The sequence below is a fragment of the Uranotaenia lowii genome, chromosome 3 (assembly GCF_029784155.1).
Source record: "Uranotaenia lowii strain MFRU-FL chromosome 3, ASM2978415v1, whole genome shotgun sequence".
Lineage (NCBI taxonomy): Eukaryota > Metazoa > Arthropoda > Insecta > Diptera > Culicidae > Uranotaenia > Uranotaenia lowii.
Window position 1 is genome coordinate 32,576,297 of NC_073693.1, and position 6,120 is coordinate 32,582,416.

Below are 6,120 nucleotides of genomic sequence, written 5' to 3' on the forward strand. Positions count from 1 at the left end.
GGCGGCCGGCGCCTCTCTCTCTTGTGTTTCCTTTTTTTTCTCGCAAATTAAACTTTATCCTTCTCGGCTCGAATTTCGATTTTCGGTTGTTAGTATTTCCTCCTAACGCCCGGTCGGTAGAGGCGCGCTATTAAAGTGACATTCGAGATATCGAAAGTTGTAAACGTAACCGAAGCCGGTATTCTGTCGTGTTGCGGATTTGACTCATTCTTGAGATAGTTTTGATACGGGCGTCCCTCACCTGACTTAGAGTGGGGAATTATTTCACGTCGTTTATAGAGTTGTGAAATATAAACATCTGTTTTGGCACTTTAGAATTATGAACTGGATCCGCCGACGCTCCAAGAAAAAATCGTCCAAAAAATACTACGACCAACAACAGGAGTTTCCGTTTCCGCCGGACGACGACAACATCAACAACAATGGCGACGGCCAGCAGCCGGAGGTTGGTAAACCGATTATTTTAGTGTGTTTTAAACTCGAGGTACAAGATCTGTGCGGTCGAATCGGAAACATATATGTTCTCGTCGACAACAGTGTGACAACATTGGCGTATATTGTTTAAGTTGCTGTTTTTTTTTGATTTTTTTTTCTGTTACATGCCTTTTCAAAAATAACCAGTCGTCCAAGAGAGTAAAATCTCGTTTTGCGAATTGTTCGAACAGAAGGAAACCGCCGACATCACTTTCGTTTGAGGAATCGGTTGTGAAGACAGAGAAATTTTTTTTGTATCTTTTCTTTGTTTTTATTTTTTAAGACTGAATTATCTTTTATTTTGATTTTTTTTAATTGATTTTCAACAAGTTTGACAATTTTGGCAAATTAGGAAATATAAATAAATATGTCAACTTCAAGTTTCTTGATAGTTTTGGCAAATTTTAAATTATTTTGACTAATTTGTTTTTTTTTACAAATTTTTAAAAATTTAAAGAGTTTCAACAATTTTGGAAATGCTGCCTTTTTCATTTCAAAGCTTTTATAACTTCGATCATAATTAAGTTTAAAGATTTTTCACGGAAATTTGAATTATAAACAGCATGAAAGTTTGCGCAATACATGTTATTCTAGCATTTTTCTCATAGATTACAATTCAGGCAGTTAACGAACCAGTTGTCAGTTTTTTCTGCTCACGACAACAATTTAATTTGATTTTCCTGTTCATCACTCTGCAGTCTTCTGTCGACTGAAAAAAACACCCACGCAATGTGTACTACAAACATATCTATACTGGTTTGTTATTTTCAATCAAATCTCTCTGACGAAATTTTCTCCAACTGTGATTTTCTCTTAATTTTTTTTTATGATATTGTTTAGTTCCATACTTTTAAATTTTCAGATTTTTAGAAATTTAAAAAAAAATAACAACATTTTATTACAAATTGATCATCTCGAAGGCCACAAAGCCAATTACCCAATTTCGAACTCAAACAAAACCGTTTTTTTCTTTCACTTTCACAATAGCGTGAACGTCTAAAATGAAACGTTTGTTCCCTGTCTCCATCAATCAGTTATTGCCTAGTTTCCGACTCGAATTAGTCTGGTTTCAAAATGGAGAAACAGAAAAACCTCGAAAAGATCAAAACAAACGACGACCACGGCGACCATCCTAATTGATATGCACTGTTTGTGAAGAAAATGGACACTGGTTCCAATAGTTTTTTTTCCTCGTACAGGGAAAAAGTGCAAACGACCAACATATGTTTAAGTTTTTGGCACCCCAATTGAACCGTCGTTGATGTTTACATTTGCGAAACTTTACGGTTGTTTAATGTTGGTTGGTTGAAAATGTTTTGTACCAAAGAAAATGGCAGCGTTACATGAATGATAGAAGGAAAAAATCCTTAAAAAATAACTTTAAAACTAAAGAACCTTCAGATATTAAGGTCTTCTTTGCTAGAAGCTTGTCGAGGCCTCTTCTAGACTAGCAAGTTTTGAAGACAAGAAGGCTACTAAACGACAAAGTCTTCTATAAAAGAAGGTCTGATAAACTTAGAAGTCGGTCTAGATTAGAAGTTGTTCTAGACTAGAGAGCCTCTTAGATAAGAAGAAAATCTAGACAAGGTCTTCTACATAAGAAGGTATTCTGGTCCATTTTTTATAAAGATTGGGAGGTCTTCCAGAGGATAGAAGGTCTTCTAAACTAGATCTTCTAAACTAGAACGTCTTTCGTCGTCTAGAGCCTAAAAAGTGTTTAAAAGCTAATAGAGGGTCTTCTTAACTACAGACTTCGTCTTCTAGACCAAAAAATCTTTTGAAATTCTAGACTAGACTAAATTAGACTAGATTCAAGATCTTCTGCAGACATGGAAGTTTTCTAGACTTTACGGACTTCTAGAGACTAAAAGATCTTGCGAACTTAAAATTCAGTCTTTTAGACTAGAAGGACTAGAAGTTCACTAGCCTAGAAGGTTTCTTCTTAACAAGAAGGTCTAAAACTAAAAAGTCTGATAGACGAGAAGGTCTTTCGAACAAGAAAGCCTTTTAGACAAGAAGATCTTCTAGACTAGGTAGTGAGCCTTGTAGACTAGACTAGACTAGACTAGACTAGACTAAAAGGTGTTTTAGAAAAGAAAGTTTTTTATACTTGGTGGTCTTAAAATTCAGTCTTCTAGACTAGTAGGATTAGAAGTATTCTAGCCTAGAAGGTTTTCTAGACTAGAAGTCCTCCGAACAAGAAGGTCTTCTTAACTAACAGTTTTCCTAAACTAGAAGGTCTCCATACTTGAAGATAATCTAGAAGCTCTAAGGTTTTCTAGAGGTTAAACAATCTTAACGATTAGCAGGACTTGAAGTTTTTTTCTGAACTCTAAGGTTTTTTTTTTAAATTTTAAGTTTCTTTAGAGACTGGAAGGTTTTCTAAACTAGAAGATTGTTTAGAGGCTTAAAGGTATATTGAAAGCTAGGTCTGTTAGAGGCAAGAAAACCTTCTAAACTAAAAGGTCTTGTAGACAGAAGGTGGAGAACATGATCATCTAGACTTGAAAGTCTACTAGAGGCTAGAAAATTTTCTGAACTAGCAAGTTTTCTTAACGAGAACGTCTTCTAAACTCGAAGGTCTTCTGAATCCTAGAAGTTTTCTAACTTTGATATAGGTCTTCTAGACTAGAAGTTTACTTAAATAGAAAGTAGCATCTAGAAGACCTTCTATTTAAGTAACTTTTTAGATCTTTTTAAAGCCAGCAGGTTTGCTGAACTACAAACATATTCTAGAGGGCAACGGTTAAAAGGTCTTCCAAACTTCTAAGTTAGTCAGTAGTAGTTCTTAGTTAGAAGGTCCGCAAAGCTAGAAGCTCTTCTTAGTTAAAAGTTCTGTATATAAAAAGGTTCTTGACTTGAAGATTTTCTTCAGTTGAAGGTTTTCTAGAGACTAGAAGGTCTTGAAAAAATTCAGAAAATCTGAAAGTGTACTAAAAACACGTAGATTTTCTTGAGTTCGTATTCTCCTATTTAGTCTTTTTCGCTAAAAGTCCTGAAGCCCAGAGCTCTCCTCGGTTCAATCAGGCTTATTTCACGGGTCCAGGTCCAAAGTTTGAAAAAAAAAAAACTGGTGGTCTTCGAGGTTCTATGGTCTTCAAAAAGGTCCGACGGTCTTTTAGGTCCGAAGATCTTCTAGGTCCGAGGGTCTTCTAGGTCCGAGGGTCTTCTAGGTCCGAGGGTCTTCTAGGTCCGAGGGTCTTCTAGGTCCGAGGGTCTTCTAGGTCCGAGGGTCTTTTAGGTCCGAGGGTCTTTTAGGTCCGAGGGTCTTTTATGTCCGAGAGTCTTTTAGGTCCGAGGGTCTTTTATGTCCGAGAGTCTTTTAGGTCCGAGGGTCTTTTAGGTCCGAGGGTCTTTTAGGTCCAAGGGTCTTTCAGGTCCGAGGGTCTTTCAGGTCCGAGGGTCTTTCAGGTCCGAGGGTCTTTCAGGTCCGAGGGTCTTTCAGGTCCGAGGGTCTTTCAGGTCCGAGGGTCTTTCAGGTCCGAGGGTCTTTTAGGTCCGAGGGTCTTTTAGGTCCGAGGGTCTTTTAGGTCCGAGGGTCTTTTAGGTCCGATTGTCTTTTAAGTCCGAGGGTCTTTTAAGTCCGAGGGTCTTTTAAGTCCGAGGGTCTATTAGGTCCGGAGATTTTTAAGGTTCGAGGGTCTTTTAGATCCGAGAGACTTTTAGGTCCGAGGATCTTTGAGATTCGAGTGTCATCGAAGTCCGACTGTCTTTGAGGTCTTTCAGGTCCGAGGATCTTTCAGGTCCGAGGGTCTTTCAGGTCCGAGGGTCTTTCAGGTCCGAGGGTCTTTCAGGTCCGAGGGTCTTTCAGGTCCGAGGGTCTTTTAGGTCCGAGGGTCTTTTAGGTCCGAGGGTCTTTTAGGTCCGAGGGTCTTTTAGGTCCGATTGTCTTTTAAGTCCGAGGGTCTTTTAAGTCCGAGGGTCTTTTAAGTCCGAGGGTCTATTAGGTCCGGAGATTTTTAAGGTTCGAGGGTCTTTTAGATCCGAGAGACTTTTAGGTCCGAGGATCTTTGAGATTCGAGTGTCATCGAAGTCCGACTGTCTTTGAGGTCTTTCAGGTCCGAGGATCTTTCAGGTCCGAGGGTCTTTCAGGTCCGAGGGTCTTTCAGGTCCGAGGGTCTTTCAGGTCCGAGGGTCTTTCAGGTCCGAGGGTCTTTCAGGTTCGAGGGTCTTTCAGGTCCGAGGGTCTTTCAGGTCCGAGGGTCTTTCAGGTCCGAGGGTCTTTTAGGTCCGAGGGTCTTTTAGGTCCGAGGGTCTTTTAGGTCCGAGGGTCTTTCAGGTCCGAGGGTCTTTTAGGTCCGAGGGTCTTTCAGGTCCGAGGGTCTTTTAGGTCCGAGGGTCTTTCAGGTCCGAGGGTCTTTCAGGTCCGAGGATCTTTTAGGTCCGAGGGTCTTTTAGGTCCGAGGGTCTTTTAGGTCCGAGGGTCTTTTAGGTCCGAGGGTCTTTTAGGTCCGAGGGTCTTTTAGGTCCGAGGGTCTTTTAGGTCCGAGGGTCTTTTAGGTCCGAGGGTCTCTTAGGTCCGAGGGTCTTTTAGGTCCGAGGGTCTTTTAGGTCCGAGGGTCTTTTAGGTCCGAGGGTCTTTCAGGTCCGAGGGTCTTTTAGGTCCGAGGGTCTTTTAGGTCCGAGGGTCTTTTAGGTCCGAGGGTCTTTTAGGTCCGAGGGTCTTTTAGGTCCGAGGGTCTTTTAGGTCCGAGGGTCTTTTAGGTCCGAGGGTCTTTTAGGTCCGAGGGTCTTTTAGGTCCGAGGGTCTTTTAGGTCCGAGGGTCTTTTAGGTCCGAGGGTCTTTTAGGTCCGAGGGTCTTTTAGGTCCGAGGGTCTTTTAGGTCCGAGGGTCTTTTAGGTCCGAGGGTCTTTTAGGTCCGAGGGTCTTTTAGGTCCGAGGGTCTTTTAGGTCCGAGGGTCTTTTAGGTCCGACGGTCTTTTAGGTCCGACGGTCTTTTAGGTCCGAGGGTCTTTTAGGTCCGAGGGTCTTTTAGGTCCGAGGGTCTTTTAGGTCCGAGGGTCTTTCAGGTCCGAGCGTTTTTGGGTCCGAAGATCTTCCAGTTTTTTAAGAACTGGAGGTCTTCTACACCGAAAGAAATTCTCCTAGATCAAGTGGTTTGTCGCGTTTGATTAAAAGGCTCCTAATATTCTAGGGCAACGGCCTCTTCTTTTAGTTTGATAAACAAAATTTCATTTCTCATACGTTCAAAATTTTAAATTATTCTAAAAGGGTTGAGTCCGAAAGGAAGTCAAAAAGCGACTCCTACCATGTTTCTTTTTCGCATTCCTTAAAAATATGTACCAAAACCTTCATTTAAGTTTGACAGTCTGCTTTCATCACCAACCCATCACTCAAAACCTCGTTCGGTGCGCGACTATGGATGAGTTAAAATTTCCATTGTCTACCACCACTCCGGTTTTTTTCTTCGGTCGATTCTCGCCGATGCTTACGTCAAACAACGACGTTTCCCTCTCGCTTTCAATATGGGTGCTACCAGCAATGACGTTCAACATTTTCCTCAGTATGTAAATGAAGCCGCAGTCTGGCTTCGATCGACGGACGAATCACGCGAGAGCGCTCTCTAGAGCCGCTAGATATTTATCGACTAATAAATCGTCTGGCAAATAGGCAGAGGCAAAAAAAAATTACACATTTTGATCGAG

General features: G+C 41.3%; 1 protein-coding gene across 4 annotated transcripts in view; it reads left to right on the forward strand.

Annotated features, from left to right (window-relative positions):
• Positions 1 to 6,120, forward strand: part of LOC129756720 (serine/threonine-protein kinase N) — a 295,803-nt gene that overhangs the window by 236,070 nt on the left and 53,613 nt on the right. The gene's annotated exons all lie outside the window — the stretch shown is intronic.